This window comes from Gobio gobio (genome assembly GCF_949357685.1).
Source record: "Gobio gobio genome assembly, chromosome: 13".
Classification (NCBI taxonomy): Eukaryota; Metazoa; Chordata; class Actinopteri; order Cypriniformes; family Gobionidae; genus Gobio; species Gobio gobio.
This window is the reverse complement of record NC_137106.1, coordinates 49,546,773-49,565,982: the sequence shown is the minus strand read 5'-3', so window position 1 is coordinate 49,565,982 and position 19,210 is coordinate 49,546,773. Positions and strand designations below refer to the sequence as shown.

The following is a 19,210-nucleotide window of genomic DNA, read 5'->3' as shown; positions in this document are numbered from 1 at the left end:
CTTACCCATTACCACACCTGTCCCTAACTTTATCCTTAAACTTACCCATTACTCCACACCTGTCCCTAACTTTACCCATAAACTTACCCATTACTCCACACCTGTCCCTAACTTTACCCTTAAACTTACCCATACCACCACACATGTCCCTAACTTTACCCTTAAACTTACCCATTACTCCACACCTGTCCCTAACTTTACCCTTAAACTTACCCATACCACCACACATGTCCCTAACTTTACCCTTAAACTTACCCATTACTCCACACCTGTCCCTAACTTTACTCTTAAACTTACCCATTACTCCACACCTGTCCCTAACTTTACTCTTAAACTTACCCATACCACCACACCTGTCCCTAACTTTACCCTTAAACTTACCCATACCACCACACCTGTCCCTAACTTTACCCTTAAACTTACCCATACCACCACACATGTCCTTAACTTTACCCTTAAACTTACCTATTACTCCACACCTGTCCCTAACTTTACCCTTAAACTTACCCATTACTCCACACCTGTCCCTAACTTTACCCATAAACTTACCCATACCACCACACATGTCCCTAACTTTCCCCTTAAACTTACCCATTACTCCACACCTGTCACTAACTTTACCCTTAAACTTACCCATTACCACACCTGTCCCTAACTTTACCCTTAAACTTACCCATACCGCCACACCTGTCCCTAACTTTAACCTTAAACTTACCCATACCACCACACCTGTCCCTAACTTTACCCTTAAACTTACCCATACCACCACACATGTCCTTAACTTTACCCTTAAACTTACCCATTACTCCACACCTGTCCCTAACTTTACCCTTAAACTTACCCATTACCACACCTGTCCCTAACTTTACCCTTAAACTTACCCATTACTCCACACCTGTCCCTAACTTTACCCTTAAACTTACCTATTTCTCCACACATGTCCCTAACTTTACCCTTAAACTTACCCATACCACCACACATGTCCCTAACTTTACCCTTAAACTTACCCATTACTCCACACCTGTTCCTAACTTTACCCTTAAACTTACCCATACCACCACACCTGTCCCTAACTTTACCCTTAAACTTACCCATTACTCCATACCTGTCCCTAACTTTTCTCTTAAACTTACCCATACCACCACACATGTCCCTAACTTTACCCTTAAACTTACCCATACCACACCTGTCCCTAACTTTACCCTTAAACTTACCCATTACTCCACACCTGTCCCTAACTTTACCCTTAAACTTACCCATACCACCACACATGTCCCTAACTTTACTCTTAAACTTACCCATACCACCACACATGTCCCTAACTTTACTCTTAAACTTACCCATACCACCACACATGTCCCTAACTTTACTCTTAAACTTACCCATACCACCACACCTGTTCCTAACTTTACCCTTAAACTTACCCATACCACCACACCTGTCCCTAACTTTACCCTTAAACTTACCCATTACTCCATACCTGTCCCTAACTTTTCTCTTAAACTTACCCATACCACCACACATGTCCCTAACTTTACCCTTAAACTTACCCATACCACACCTGTCCCTAACTTTACCCTTAAACTTACCCATTACTCCACACCTGTCCCTAACTTTACCCTTAAACTTACCCATTACTCCACACCTGTCCCTAACTTTACCCTTAAACTTACCCATACCACCACACATGTCCCTAACTTTACTCTTAAACTTACTCATACCACCACACATGTCCCTAACTTTACTCTTAAACTTACCCATACCACCACACCTGTCCCTAACTTTACTTGTATTCCACCTCAATATCAGCAAAGGTGTTTTGCAATACAATTTGAACACAGTAAGTACATTGTAGTTAAGGCCACGCCACCTAATATAAAGCGGGGCCCCGTGGGACAACATATTGAGTATTGTGGTATAGCAATACTTTTTGGGACAAGAGTGTCACTGTGGCAGCAAGTATCACAATACTTATTTACTTGATATTTTAATGGTTTTATTTTGGTCCATCTACATCTACACTGATATGATGATGATACTATGTTAAAATAATATGCGACACAACCTTGTTTTTCACAATGTAAATTTAAACATAAAAATGGGAAGTATAAAAATTATTAAAACCAGAATTAAGAACACGTAGCGCCCTGGGGCTATAACAAACCCCAAAGTAGCCACAACGTTTTCTACCACAGAAATAATTAGTTTTTTTTTTTTTAAACAAAATCGTCAAAGCACAGAGTTACAATGAGTAACTCATTACTTGTCTGAATATTCAATTTTAATATTAAGTAGGCCTATATATAAATATTCCAAGCTGCAACACATTAACAGCATAAATGTATTAACTCCAGAAATGAGGTCAAAGCAAACAGGTTTTCAGAAACAGCGATGTTTCAAACAGGAGTTTTAAAACCAGCGAGGTCCCAAATTTGAGCTATTTTGTTTTGAACGATTACAGTCGTGTAGGCAGCCTATAGTTTACCTCAATACTTCACTTTACATAGAGCTATTCAGTCTGGTTCAGCTAGTTTTGCCACAGAGCCTTTACTGTACAATATGTTGGGCTTGTATTCAAACGGATAAAGCAACTGCCTGGCGCTCGTTATCACTTCAAAAGAGCGGAGAAACCGTCCTGTGCGTGAGACAATCCAGCTGCTCTCGTGCTGCGACCGCTGGATCTATTTATTTATTAATTTATCTGAGGTGAACGCAGTTCTGGCCCACTTTAACCCCTGTGCGTAATGATCAAGGAACTTTGTGCCGTACCATGGGTGCAGCCCATGATATAATGATATAACAGCACCGTGACAACCTGCTTACACAGAGAGTGCTGGGGACTATTTTCAGTCGCTGTGTAATATCATTGCGCCGCTGCATTCATGGTACGGCACAAAGCTCTTGATTATTACGCAGGAATGAGAGTATAGTTCCTAGCCTTATCGGCCTAGAAAATCACAACTTTTCATTTTCCGTCGGCCGGATGTAACTACGGAAGAGTCAAGTTTTAAATAGGAAAAATATCAAAACTCTTTGGTCATTTTTGAGCGAGATGCTAACGGTCTAATCTGATTCAATGATCTATGCTAAGCTATGCTAAAAGTGCTACCGCCAGACCCGGAGATCGGCTGAATGGATTAGAAAACGGACAAACTCAACTGTTTTACTTTAGGGGAGATGGAAAATTAGCCTATTTTTTCAACAACAAAAAAAAGTATTCCTTTAAGACTTTCTTACAGAGTAGTGATGTTACGTTCGTGAACGAATCGTTCTTTTTGAATTAATCTTTTAGGTGAACGAATCGTTCTCGTTCAAGTAGTCCACTGACTCATATGTCTCGTTCACTGAAATTCCTCCCTCCACAGCAGCATGGCGCTATTAGCAGTGAGGAGCAAGCGCATGCGCAGCTCTGTTGACGGTTTCATCCTGTCAATGACAAAACTTCGAGCCAATAGCGTTAGAGTATAAGATGTGACGGAGCATGTGATTTGTTGAATTCAGTGAACGAATACGCCTTTTACAGACCGAGATGCTTTTGAGTCTGACTCTGACTCTGAACCAAAGACTGATCTCCTTCTCGACTTGTTCGTGAACGAACTGTATTTCGTTCGTGAATGAAATGAACCAGCTATTGAACGAGACTGATAGCGAACATGTAGAGCTCGGCTTGTGTAGTTAGGCATATATGCAGCAAAGAAAGACATGTACACTTTACCATTTTAATGAAAACAGTGTAATAATGCAGGCTTATGGTTAAATGATTACTTAAGGACTGATGTATTGTGTTTGTATTATTTATTTTCATTGTTGTTGTTGTTTTATAAAATTAATAAAAATTACTTAATTACGTTTGAGTCATGTCATGCAATTCTCCAAAAACTGTAAAACAAATAAAAAATGCGATATTATTGGAGGTAACGAACACGTCCATCACTGACCGACTTGCTTTTATGAGTCTGAAAGAGAGCGATCTCGTTCGTGAACGAATCGAACGAACTGATACATCTGGTTCATGAACGAATTGAACCACCAACGATACTGAACGAACACGCCCATCACTGAACGAGAGAGAGAGAGATCTTGTTCGTGAACGAATTGAGCGAACTGCTACATCTCGTTCGTGAACGAACTGGTGGTACATCTCGTTCGTGGAAATGGATGTCGGTCATTTAGCATGCAAATCAGTCTCGTTCAGCAATAAGCAGAGAGCGGATAGCTACAAAGCGCAGTTTTAGGCTACGCTTGTTTAGAACTCCACATTCGTTTACCATAATCCCAGATATATGAATGTGTAAATGTCTGACCAAACAATTAAATGTTAATCATGCAAGAAAACCTTGTGCTTTGGTCATCTGAACCACTTATTTAGACTTATTTTATTTAATGAGTAGATTATGCACACATTTTAATAAAGCCAAATAATTTTTTTTTGTGAGTAAATACGTTCGTTGACTTAAGAAATAACGCATAAGACACTCTGTTTGCCACCTGCTGGGATATTTATGTAATATAAAAAAATGGTCACTGAACGAATCAGTGAACGAATCTGAACTAATCATTTTGATGAACGAACCTCTTTGTCACAGGGTATTTTGGTGTTGGTTCATGTTCATTGTTCTTGGTTATGTTTTTAGTTTATCATGTTTGTTATGTTTGAGTATAATTGTTCACAGTCTTATCATGCACTTCCTGGTTTTGTCATGTTTCATTGTCATGTGATTCCCATGCCCTCATGTGATCTTGTGTCTTGTCCTGTCATTGGTTCATTGTTTAATCACGGTTCACAGGTGTCACTTGTCTTGTCATTAGTCTCAGTGTATTTAAGCCCTCATGTTTGCCGTGTGTCCTTGTCTGTTATTGATGTTGTAACCTGCTGTGTAGGTGAGGTTTATGTTTAGCCATGTCAAGTCTTTGTTTTATGTTTTGATATTTTTGATTAAACTGCACTTGGGTCCAACAACTTGCCTCGTCAGTAGAAATCCGTTACACTCAATCGAAAAAGAAAGAATCGAAATTTCCACCACTATTACAGAGCAATTCACAGCAAATAAACATCATATGAGTTTGTGTCAAAGAAAGTTTAAAAAAGTTTGTGTTTAAAAAACACAAAGTTTGTGTTTTTTTTATTCTGGGAATAGGCCAAAAGCATACAGTGCCGCATTTCAATAAAAAGAAAATACATTTTGAGATATCGACCTCAAATTTGGACCACAGCTTGTTTAGATTTATGGATTTTTGTTCTTCTTACCGGTTTAGAGTAAAATGTGTTTTGGAAAATATGGTATTTTTGTACATTTTTTCATAATAAATGGAACATTTTATTACTTTTTTCCCAATGTTTTTAAACATTCTTCACTTCAGCAATAATCTGTCAAGTGGCGTCTTTAAAAAGAGACCAAACTTCAGTCTGTGCTCCAAAACATTCAAGATTTATGACAGTTTATGTTGGAAAAACTACTGCACAAATATAATTTACTACCATAACATTCCCTAAATATACTAAATATTAAATATAAACATTATTGAACTTGTACAATCACTTTTAGTGAAAAACAAAACAAAAAAATCTGTCATTTTTGACCGACACACAAACAGTACCAGAGGGTTGAGGACCCTGATTAGATTACATGTAGGCTATTTAAGAACCTCTTTAGTTTATGGCCAGAGGAACTTCACAAAGTGAAAGTGACTGAATGTGACAAACACATAACTATGGTTTTGCTTTGGTTTGATGACTTTTGAATTTCAAAAAAATGAAAAGGGACTCTTATAAAGGAAATATTGTAGATCAATTTGATATATGACATGTATTTATTACAATTCTTTTCAGGAAAATAATGAATTCGGACACAAAAAATACATGTCATGTCATTGACCCATGTCTAAAGATATAACATATAAATAAATAGACGTAATATTTTTCCTTTTATGACTGACCATATTTAGTAGTTTTAACAGATTCATGTTATATAGCATGTTTTTCTAAATGTTTACATGCATTAAAATGTGTTAGTTATACATTACTGTCATTCTGACAAGTTTCAATACGACTAAGATTATTATTAATTTAATCTGTAGTTAAATCTGACACAGAGATAGTTTGGATTTAAAAGCCTTAAATGCAGCATAGAGGGGTTCCGTGAATGTGGTGTTGATTGTGTGCAAGTGTGTGAGTGTGTGTGTGTGTCAGAGACACCGGAGAAGGACAGAGTGCCGGCCGACACGTCCAGATACACTCCTACTCTCTTAAATTGTGGTAAATTGTCTGGCATGTTAATGCTCTGATTATTTTGCCAGACAACAAATCCACTATTAGTGCAGAAAAGACACCAGGATTTGTCATTGTATCCAAACTTACAGACAATCCCTTCTTTCCTGCTGATTCCTTTATAGGCCACTGCTATACGAGCCCAGTAGTCCCATTCAGCCTTCCAGTAACAGCGTCCAGTCAGACTCTCTCGACACAGAACCTGAGGAATATCAGCAAATCTCTCTGGATGATCAGGATACGGCTGATGATCTTCCACATATGTGATCTTCCTGTTCTCCTCAGACAGAATGAGTTGAGTGTGTGCGGTGTTTGGATCCAGTGTGAGATCACAGGCATCTGAACACAAGAAGGGAGATCAAACAGTTTATTACTCTAATTTGTTTTCATTAAATGTGCATGAGTGTTTTAGTGAAAAAAACCTACATTTTCGTGGTCCTGTTTTGATCCTGGAGGGCCCTCCATGATCCAAACTAAAGACATAAGACATAAAGAAAGCACATTCACACACAGACCACTAATATAAGGTGTCAAGTTATATTTATTTGTATAGTGCTTTTTTCATATCTTTCTAAACTATTTAATTGACGTATACAGTCAAACCAAAAATGATTCAGACCACAGGTATAATTTTTACTAGTGTGTGCAAGGACACTATAGTTCATTTATATAAATGAGGATTGCAAAATAAAGTAAACTGTGACATATTATACCTACAAATTCTTCAGACAGTGACTACCAGTGAAATTGATATAAACAAATTTGGGAGAAAAGTGATTCAGACACTTTGACCTGAGCATGTTTTACTTCAGTGTTTTTTCTTTATTTGCTTTTTATTTGACCTTTGACACCACAGACTGAACAAAATGAAGCATTGCTTGGTCATTGGTTGAGCTAAATTGGTATTATCTAATTGTGTTATTTAAATTTAACAGCTGATTGGTTGATTGTAATCATTACATCCCTTTTTATAAAAAGTTATCAAACATTATCAAGATTAATTTGTTCTGATAGATTTCTTGTCATATTTTATTACCATTTTCTAACCTATAGTGAGTAAACTGAGATAATGTGAGAAAATGTTGAAGGTGTCTGAATACATTTTGGTTTGACTTTATAATCTAAGGGCTTTATTTAATATTCACTTGTAAATTATTTGCATTTACAACATGGAGCTGTTGAATGCTTGATTCTGATTGTTTTGATGACAAACTTTCTATGGTGTGCACATGGGCATAAATTTCATCTAACAGTTGGGGATGACAATAAACATAACATTTCTCAAGGGCAATTTTTGAAGGGGACACAAATATTACAGCAAAAATTTGTGGCACTTTGGTGCACTGAAAAATGGTATGTCCGTTTTTCTTTTCTGTCATTTTATCTGTCCAACAACACAAAGCAATAGTTGTTTAAATATAAGTTATCATAGGTTCACCACGCGGTAATATAATGATTAAATTATCTTGCTTCTTCCACATAGCATTGAGCGAAACCCAACACAGCGGTAGATCTACAATATTAGCCTAATATCAGTTCAAACATAGCAGTCTCATCCCGTGCGCTTTTTTTCCCACGTGAAACATAGTAAACAGGTAAATAAAGTAAAATATAAAAAAAATGACATCCTCAGCTGGCTTGGATTGGAATTTCACTTAAGATGGCAGAATACCCTGTGAAGGGAACACCAGGAACGCACCGATAGGCTTATTGCCGTGTTACTTGTTGTGGGGGACTTATAACAAGCTACCAAAACAACAATTGCTAAAATATCGGACTTATATCGGTTATCATAATTTTTTGTCATTGCTAATTTATTCATCGTCTCAGCCACGTCTGTTTTAAAGAGAAAATAATCACTTCATCCGATGATTAAAGTGATTAAACTAGCCTTAACAGCTGAACAACTACTGAAGAACTGTGTTCTTTTCCACCGGACTTGTGTGTGTCTAGATGAGGTGCGTGTGTGTGTGTGTGTGTGTGTGTGTGTGTGTGTGTGTGTGTGTGTGTGTGTCTAGGTGAGGTGCGCGGTGGACAAAACCACTGTTGGGCAAGAGAGGGGGGACTCAAAATGTTTCTAAACTTGAAACTTATTTTTTTGCCCGTTTGCGTTTATATTGTTTTACTACTTACACAATTATTTTAAGTATATATGATTATATTATTTATAATACACAATGTTGTTTTTAATGACCCCCCGACCCCCACCGCAATTTACGCCTATGGGTGTGCAAATATTTCAGTAAACGTTCCAGGTTTATCAACCATATTACAGTTCCATATCACTTCGCCATTTCGGTTATTTCAAAGGTCTTTAAAGCCTGCAACAGCGAATGAACCAAAGCCCACAAAGACCAAGCAAACAAATATATCTTATGATATGCTTTCAGTTAAATTCAGTTAAATTTCAGTTGCATTCTTATCATCTAGACTGGACGACTGCATTGTTGTTTATCAAGGCCTCTCCCAGTCATCGAAACACTGACTGCAGCTGTTTCTAAATGACAGATTACTGACTGGAACTAAAAAGAGTGACAGAATTACTGCTATATTTGCACCCCTTCATTAGCTACCAGTCAGGTATATTTCTCTGTAATGTAGAATAATTAGCATTAATACATATAATATTCTTCTCAGCTCTGAAACTCAAATCATTTTCTGTTGTTTCAATAATTCAACGGCCTGTCATAATTTTCCCATACTCAGTAACTCAGTAATTCTTCTAATCTTCAAATTAAATACATTTTGTGATTTAATAATAATAATAATAATAATAATTTGTTACATTTATATAGCGCTTTTCTAGGCACTCAAAGCGCTTTACATATAGAAGGGGGAATCCTCAACCACCACCAATGTGCAGCATCCACCTGGATGATGCGACGGCAGCCATATTGCGCCAGAACGCCCACCACACACCAGCTGATTGGTGGAGAGAAGACAGAGTGATGAAGTCAATCTGTATATGGGGATGATTAGGAGGGCCAATGGGCAAATTTGGCCAGGATGCCGGGGTTACACCCCTACTCTTTATCGAAGGACATCCTGGGATTTTTAATGACCACAGAGAGTCAGGACCTCGGTTTAACGTCTCATCCGAAGGACGGTGCTTGTTACAGTATAGTGTCCCCATCACTATACTGGGCCGTTAGGACCCACACAGACCACAGGGTGAGCAACAGTTTGTTGGAGCAGCTTGACTCCTGAATCCCATGGGTGATTGTAGCTCAGATCTAGCTCTCTCAGGTGTGAGGGGTTTGAACTCAGAGCTGAAGACAAATAACCACAGCCTTCCTTTGTCACCATACAGCCAGATAACCTACAGACACACAGAATATCAACCACTGGAGTATTCATATGAGCAATCAGTTATCAAGGAAGCTACCACAATATTATCTGATCCTTTACATAACTTAAATAGAGAATATTATGATATAGGCTGCCTATGTGTAGATACAATTGTTTTAAGAAATCCTTTGTACCTATGTCGATTAGACTTTTAAATAAGCAATAATTATTAGTGTGTTTTATGTGCATGTGTATGGTTTATGGATTACGTTTTGGTCAGTGTATGTGGGCACCAGAGTCTAACCCAAATTTCCCCATTGGGGACAGTAAAATGTATTGAACTGAACTGAACTGAACCGATCATCAGCAAAAACACATCAACTTAATGAATGGCTGACTGTACATTATGCCTTATATGTTATTAATACCTCAGTATCTCCAGCTGACAGTTTGGACTCTTCAGTCCTTCAGAGAGCAGCTTCACTCCTGAAACATACAGGTCATTGTTACTCAGGTCCAGCTCTCTCAGGACAGAGTTTGAGGATTGAAGAGCTGATGCCACAATTTCACATGACTGATCAGTGAGATTGCAGCCAGCCAAACTGAAAGAGAGTAAAACATAAGAATACCATTTTTTTTACCTCCTTCTACCACTGGTATTTCAGCCTCATTGTTGTAAAAATACATTCTAATTTTTTTATACCACGACATGGTATGGCTCGGTACGGCTCACTTTTGGGCAGTTTGGTTAGTTTGATTGGTTAGTAATGGAAGTTTTTTAGTACCAGCTTGGTTGAGGTTCCAAGCAAGGCGTACAGATACTAAAACACTGCAGATCACTGATTGGTCAGAGAGAATCGTCACTACCAGCATCATTGGATTTGCAGCATGAGACACCAAACCCGCTAGATTGAAATAGTCAGCAACAGCCACCACAGTATAATTTGTTCGCACAACTTTTTTAAATTACTTGCTTTAAACGACCGTCACATGCAAAAATGTGGACAGTAGACACTAACTGCAGTGGAAAAGCAAACCGAGCCAAAGTAAAGCAATCCAAGCCAAGCCATACCAAGCCGTACCGTGCAGTGTAAAAGTACCATAAAATAAGCAGAATATAGTCAAAATGTATTACTTGGCACAACAGGAAGTGTATTTCAATTTAGAAACTCTTCTCTGTAACAGAAGAATTGTAACACTCACAGGGCTTTTCTACAGTTGATCACAGCTGGTATCAGTCTTCTTCTACCCTCATCTGATGTGTTGTATTTCTTGAGGTCCAGCTCATCCAGCACCTCCTCTGAGATCTGAAGCATATAGGTGATTGTTGAGCAGTGAGCAGGAGAGAGTTTCTTCTCTGAGTGTCTGTCTGATTTCACAAACTCCTGAATCTCTCTGGACAGAGTCTGATCTTTCACTTCCAGCAGACAGAGGAACAGATTGATGGATCTTTCAGTGGAGAGTCCATGTCCATGTCCATCTTTGATCTTGTCTTTAATGTACTATGTGGTTCTCCTGATGCTCTCTGAGCTGTTCTCTGTGTGTGTCAGTAGATCCTGTAAGAGTCTCTGATTGGACTCCAGTGAGATGCCCAGCAGGAACCGCAGGAACAGATCCAGCTGTCCATTCTCACTCTCAAGGGCTTTATCTACTGCTCTTTTTTGTAAATTATGCACTGAATCTAAACACGCTTCTGTAGTGCTGTTTATGTGGTGGTAAAACACATAGAAAGCAGCAAGAAACTCCTGGACGCTCAGATGAATGAAGCTGTAGATGAATCACTGACTCCTCCTTAAAGATCTCAGTGCAAATCCCAGAATACACTGAGGCGTCAGTGACGTCTATGCCGCTCTCTCTCTCAGGTCCTCCTCATAGAACATCACATTGCTCTTCATCAGCTGTTTGAACGCCACTTCAGCAAGTTTCAAAATCACTTCTCTGTTGGACTGCAGGAGTTTCTCTGGATCTCTCTCTTCATACTTCTGATTCCTCATGTTGATCTGAATCAGCAGGAAGTGGATGTACATTTCAGTCAGAGTTTGAGGAATTTCTGCACTCAGATCATCTTTCAGGAGCTTTTGAAGCACAGTGGATGAGATCCAGCAGAAGACGGGTATGTGGCACATGATGTGGAGGCTTCTTGCTCTTCTGATGTGTGAGATGATTCTGCTGGCTTGATACGCGTCAGTGATTCTCTTTCTGAAATATTCCTCCTTCTGAGGCTCATTGAATCCCTGAATCTCTGTCAGACGGTTGATGTATTTGGAGGGGATCTGATTGGCTGCTGCTGGTCTGGAGGTGATCCAGATGAAAGCAGAAGGAAGCAGCTCTCCTCTGATGAGGTTTGACATCAATACACCCACTGATGAAGTCTCAGTCACATCAGAAACTTCCTGAGCATCTGAAAAATTCAGTGTGATTCTGCTTTCATCCAGACCATCAAAGATGAACACAACTTTACACTCCTCATAAATCATTGAGTCCAGATTGTGAAGTTCAGGATAAAAGTCCAGCAGAAGTCTGTGAAGACTGTACTGATGATCTCGGATCAAGTTCAGCTCTCGAAATGGAAGCACAAACATGAAATCTACATCATGATTGGCTTTTCCCTCTGCCCAGTCCAGAATGAACTTCTGCACAGAGATGTTTTTTCCGATTCCAGCGATGCCTTTAGTAAGAACAGTCTTGATTTGCTCTTTCTCCTCACATCCTGGTTGATGTAAGGCTTTAAAGATGTCATTGCAGTAGATTGGAGTGTCTTGTGTTCTGGCTGTTTTCTCCATCAGTAAAACCTCATGTTCTTCATTCACTCCTTCACTCTCTCCCTCTATGATGTAGAGCTGTGTGTAGATCCTGTTCAGGAGGGTTTCATTCTCTTGGAGTTTGTTTCCCTCAAATAATTTCTCATACTTGTTCTTCATGCTGGTTTTGAGTTGGTCTTTGACTCTCTGCAGAACATCATCCATTACTTGAGGACAATCCACACTGCTGAATCAAAAAATAAATTAATAAGTGAATACAGGAGATCAGGGCCCACCACTTTTTAGCTTGCTCACTTGCTATGAATCAAATTAATCAATGAATCAAACCAAAACCGTACAGGAGCATACAGGAAAATGGATGGAAATAAAAGCTATGGTAACACTTAAGTATACAATAATAAAGTATTTACATATCATCTGCAAACCATTATAGTTACTCACTATATATAGTGAGTTCTTTATTTATTGCCACTGTAATTAACAAATGATTACCGTTTAATTAGCTCATATGTAAAGAGTTACATAATGATTTGTTAACAAATTATTAACAGTGAATAGGTCTAACTTTAGATTAGGTCAGACTGTAAAAAATTATTTGATTTGATTTGATTTTTTTTTCTCCAGTTGTTTTCTCTTCTTTTAAATTGTAATGAAAAACTCTGTAAAATTTCAATATCTCAAAATTAACAACTAGGCTGTTATTTTAAGTATTATGACATTAATGACACATTATAGTAATTCACATTTTTGTATACAGAAAAATTACTGTCTTTACAGTATTTTTAAACAGTAAAAAACTGTTTAATGATAAAATGGTCAAATGATAGGCAGCAAAAAAATAATTTTTACAGGTATTTTCAAAATTATTAGGATCAAATATACAGCAAAAAACGCAGAGTTAAATTAACTTAATTTCAATATATGGTTCCACTCTACAGAGTGTTAAAGTAACAATGAAGGAGTGTTAAAGTTAATGAGATAATTAAATTATTAATTAAGTGATGATTGAGCATTAGTGATGAACACCTGCTGTTAACAGAATCACTGAAGGAAAGAGGTACAACAAGAACAGAAAAAAGAGAAGATATTAGCAGACACTAGCTGCTTTTATATGATGAGATGGTCCTTGTGAGCTGGCCTGACTGCATCCAAAGTAACTAATCATTCATTTTTTAATTTATACATTTATGTTGTGCATTTAAACCCTGTGAAGCTACAGAATGTGAACAAAGTGTATTAACAAACAGTTACCGTGAATGTTTTTAAAACTGTGCAGTGCATAAAAGACTTTGAACAACTGTATTATTTAGATGCACTGAAAAAGCTTCATGCTGCAATATATGATGGGTATTACTATAGTACAAAATTCCCAACATGCACTGCAGTGTGAATAATTATTGTCGCCACTGTTGAGGATTGTATGATAAGCGGTAATAGTTGTTCATCTTCAGCACTGAAGCATTACACAGTGGCAGTTGTTTAATGGAAATGCTTTTTTTTACAGTTCTGAAATACCTAAAACTCATTTAATAAACTGAAGAAAAAGAGAGAACAATTACTTTGTGACATTCATTAAAATGTCTTAGAAGCAGATCTGCTCTTTTGATTCAGCAATGGACTAGTGTTTGCAGTGAAACAATATTGCAACAGCTTAAAATATGTGACTCATGCTGGCAAAAGAAGTCTGAATGCGCATTCATGCATTATACAAATTTATAACATGTGAAAGTGAACCTTAAAGTAAAGAGAACTCTTAAAAGAACCGACCGAAAAAAATCCGTTCCCCTTCAGTCGATCACGTTTGACGATTTGGGTCTTGCGGAACAGCAGCAGTGACTCTCCTTGCGTAAGTTTCCGCCCCAACAGACAGGGGTCTGAAGGACTTACTAGATGTTATTAGGACTTTTCCATAGATTTGATATTTATTTAGTAAAAGCACATATACATTTAAGTTAGAAAATGTAATCCTTAATTTTTACACATGAACTAATATGTTAACAGTTAAATAACTAACATGATCTAGCGTGTTTATACTCACATAGGATCAGTGGTCACTAGAGGTGGGCAGATCGATACTAATATCGATAATATCGATACCAACGTTGGTATCGGTATTGATTGATACCAACGTGAAAATATCGATACTTAAGTTTCAGTTTCTCTCGTTTTGCGACCTGGCCGTGTTTGTCAAAATGCAGCTGGTGTCGTTGAGCAGAGCAAGCTCTCAAGAGTGCTGCTCGTGCTCGACGCTGCTCTCCTCCCCCTCTCCTGTGTTGTACCGTCACGTGACTCACCACTAGCGCTACCACCAGCAGTCAGCCGCGCATTTCTAACAGCAGTCAGTCAGAGGCGGAGAATGGCAGCAGAGAGAAAGAGGAGCGTTGTATGTAAAACTTTGTGACTTTGTTTATTTAAGAAACATTTTTTGTTAACATGCTACTTGAAAAGAGAATTAGTTTTTACATTTTTTATATTTGTGAAGTAATCATTTTGTAACTTTGTTTATTTAAATAAAACAGAAGTAACCAAAAGTTGTTTCTGAACAAAAGTTTTTGTAGTACTGATTAATAACCCAAAATGCAAATCACAAAAACAAATTAAAAGTCATGAAAATTCATTTAGATTTAGGTTGAAGACGCATCCACCTTAATTATTAAAAAGTATCGATATTGGTATCGGTATCGGCGATACTGGCCCTGTATTTACTTGGTATCGGATCGATACCAAATCTAGCGGTATCGCACACCTCTAGTGGTCACTGGTTTATCACTGAAGTTAACAGGAAAATTCATGGATATGTCACTCCTCATAGACACACAGCTGGATTCTGGAGATCTCTGGGACTGAGAACATCTCTCGTCTGTCTTCTTATTGAGACTCATTTTAGCAGCAACGTCACTCTTCTTTCTATCCAGAAAGCTACTAGTCCTGCCAATACATATAGTTTATAAATTAGAATAATTTACATCCTTCATCCATTCAAAGAAATATTGTTTTACTCCCTAAAAAAGTAATTAATTGCATTACTTAGTTACTTTTTATGGAAAGTAATGTTATGTTACTTTTGCATTGCTTGTCCTAATCTAAGCTGGGCTTGCTTGTTTGTTTTTTATTGACAAAAAAAGTTATCTTTTTGGCAAATGTAAAGGCCCTTTCAGCATTTTGCTAGCCTATCAGCCTGCCATCCATGTTGCCGTCTCGCAGTTCTATCGGGTTGAGGTCAGGCCAGTCAAGTTCTTACATACCAAACTTGCTCATCCATGTCTTTATGGGCCGACGCTTTGTGCACTGGTGCGCAGTCATTTTGCAACAGGAAGGGGCCGTCCCCAAACTGTTCCCACAAAGTTGGGAGCATGAAATTGTCCAAAATGTCTTGGTATGCTGAAGCATTAAGAGTTCCTTTCACTGGAACTAAGGGGCCAAGCCCAAGCCCTGAAAAACAACCCCACCCCAAAACAATCCCCCCTCCACCAAATTTTACACTTGGCACAATGCAGTCAGGCAAGTCCCGTTCTCCTGGCAACCGCCAAACCCAGACTCGTCCATAGGACTACCAGAGAGAGAAGCGTGATTGGTCACTCAAGAGAACACGTCTCCACTGCTCTAGAGTCCAGTGGCGGCTCGCTTTACCCCACTGCATCCCACACATTGCATTGCACTTGGTGATGTAAGGCTTGGATGAGCTGCTCGGCCATGGAAACCCATTCCATGTAGCTCTACACACTGTTCTTGAGCTCATCTGAAGGCCACAGAAGTTTGGAGGTCTGTAGCTCTTAACTCTGCAGAAAGTTGGCGACTTCTGTGCACTGTGACCCTCAGCATGTGCTGACCCCGCTCTGTGATTTTACGCGGCCTACCACTTTGTGGCTGAGTTGCATCCACTTAGTTTTAATCCCACTAACAATTGAGCGGGGAATATTTAGTAGTGAGGAAATTTCCAGAATGGACTTATTGCACAGGTGGCAGCCGATCACGGTACCACGCTTGAGTTCTCTGAGCTCCTGAGAGCGGCCCATTCTCTCACTAATGTGTGTAGAAGCGTCTGCATGCCTTGTGCTTGATTTTATACACCTGTGGCCATGAAGTGATTGAACACCTGAATTCAGTGATTTGGAGGGGTGTCCTATTACTTTTGGCAATAGTGTATAATTCATTTTAAGCTTTGGTGCGTTACGTAACGTTATCTACAGACTTTAGATCTAATTGTCACACACAACACCACCAAGGACACTGTTTGTTTTCGTTTCTCCTTGCCTTGTTTGTCATCATGGTCACAGATTTGATTTTGTCATTGTGTTCATGTGTGCTAGTGTCATTATCTCCCCTATTTAAGTTCAGCTCGGTTTGTGTGTCTTGGTCGGATCTCATCTATGTGTAGTATGTGTTATTGCTTCCTGTTTGCCTGTCCTGTGGAGAAATATTAGTGTTATTAAACTTGTTGGAACTTTATTCATCATCATCATCTGTTTGCCTGCAACCACCCATGACACTAATACTGTCACATGGAATAAATGTTGATGCCGTTGAAAATTTAGCAGCAGAGCGATGACATCTCAGATCATTATCTAGTTTTGTGTATACTTAATTTAGTCAAGGCTGCAAATCCGTCTCCTTGTTACAAATATAGTAGAACTATCACTCCTACCACTAAAGATTGCTTTTTAATATTCCTGATCAGTTTAATCTCCTCAGCATCCCAGATAGCTTACAAGAACTCAATGTTGCAACAAAAAACTACTGACTTTCTCTTCCCCAGCACATTAAACACAGTTAAAGAGAATACAAATCTAAAAGAAGATGAAAGTAAATAGCCCAACGCTGTGGTACAACAAGCACACTCGGACCCTTAAAAGAGTGGCCAGAAAAATGGAGCACAGCTGGAACAAAACCAGAGGCGCGGGAAGTGGTTCACAGGATTGCAAATGCAATGCACATTTTTGTTAATTTACATTTATTCTTTTTTATCATTTAGTAATTTATTTGTAATAAACACTTTAAGTGGCCCATTAAAATGTATTATTTATATGTTGAATTATGTTTTTAAAACATACATGAGGTCATATTGTGACCGTTGCAGTGTGTGTAGAAAGAGCGGTAATATTTCCTCCAGAGTGAGAGCGCCTTTCTGAAGATTTCGTTCATTTCTAAAGCTCATTTCGCTCAGCGCCGCGTGCTCAACCCAGAATACCATTTGTGACATGCTGGTTCGAATATAGGCCTATCTCAAATAAGAAGCTAGGGCTGTCCTTAACTAAAGTTTTTTTTCTAGTAGTTGTTCACTGAAGCCATTGTTCACGCAGCGCCGGCGGCTCCATGTCATTGTCTGCTATATTTGCTTATTATTTATTACATCAAGGCAATTGGTTGATAAAACATTTATTAAAATTAAGATACAATTTATATGAAATTAAATTCACTTTTAAGAAAGGCTTTCAACAAATGAAGTGGTCAAAATCATTTCTGACCCCCATGTCTTCTGACATATTTTGCATCGTATGTGTCCTGTTCACTTTTCATAATCATCAACGTAAATGAAATAAAAAAAAAAAAAACATTATAATATTTAAATGTATAAAACTAAATACGTGTTTTAATGGACAACGAGTATAGTAGGCTACGCTACAGTACAGATACATTTTGTGTCGGAGTGGGATTTGAGCGCACGTTGTTTTACCGCTTCGCTCACATGCTCTGGTATGGTAGGCAGGTTTGTTGCGTTCATTTTATTTTATACAATTTGCTCCTTTATTGTCTATGACAGTGTAAACAGCTCAATACGTCTTTTGTTTAAAGGTTTAATGTAGGCCATAGTCCATTGCATTACGATTGCAAGAGTTATCAACAATGTCAAAACTGTGATGTGCAGTCAAATGTCCCTGTGTGTATGCTGTTTAAACGAGTGTTCTCACCGATATGCTTGTTGTGCTTCGTGTTTTATAGACTCTATATTGTTTCTTATTCAAATGTGGTGACCAAAAAAACCCCCAAAAAACAGCACCCCCAACCTAAAACATCTTCCCGCGCCCCTGAACAAGGTTTTTCGCATTTCCTGGAAAGAGAGCATGACAATCCTAGGTATTTATTTGATACAGTGCCTAAATTAACACAAAATAAAGCTTCAACTTCTGACGTTTCCAAACAGCACAGCAGTAATGACTTTATGAACTTCTTAACTTACAAGATTGATAATATTAGGGAGAAAATTATAACTAAGCACTGCGACAATACAATGCACTGTCTGATACGATACTGCAGTACATGGTGTACTACAGTATCATATCAGACAGTGCATTGTAGTGTCACTGAGGAAAAATGACACTCATTCACTGCTATAGGAGAAGAAGAATTGTCTAAACTCGTTAAATCATTAAAATCAACAACATGTATGCTTGACCCTAGGCTTTTAAAAGAGATGCTACCAGAGTTCATAGATCCTCTTCTTAATGTCATTAATTAATCTTTGTGATTAGTATATGTACCGAAAACTTTTAATCTGGCTATTATTAAAAAACACAACTTGATCCTACAGAATTAGTCAATTACAGGCTGATCTCGAATCTACCTTTTCTGCCAAAGATACTAGAAAAGGCAGTGTCCTCACAACTATGTTCCTTTTTTTTGAAAGAAATGGTATCTGTGAGGATTTCCAGTCAGTATTTAGATTGTATCATAGGACTGAGACTACTCTCATCAGAGTTACAAATGATTTACTCTTATCATCTGATCGTGGTTGTAGCAGTAAATGAAGAGATATCATATTCAGTTCAGTTCAGTTAAGTATGGAGTACCACAAGGTGCTAGGACCGTTGCTTTTCACCCTGTACATGCTACCACTGGGAGATATCATTAGGAAGCATGGCGTTAGTTTTCATTGTTTTGCTGACAATACTCA

General features: G+C 38.2%; 1 pseudogene across 1 annotated transcript; it reads right to left on the bottom strand.

Moving 5' to 3' along the window:
- Nucleotides 1-6,078: 6,078 nt before the first annotated feature.
- Nucleotides 6,079-12,513, bottom strand: LOC307136704 (protein NLRC3-like; annotated as a pseudogene). Its single transcript has 5 exons — nucleotides 10,760-12,513; nucleotides 9,985-10,158; nucleotides 9,405-9,587; nucleotides 6,695-6,741; nucleotides 6,079-6,607 (listed from the first exon to the last, which is right to left on the bottom strand). The product of its transcript is annotated as a protein NLRC3-like (transcript).
- Nucleotides 12,514-19,210: the final 6,697 nt, after the last annotated feature.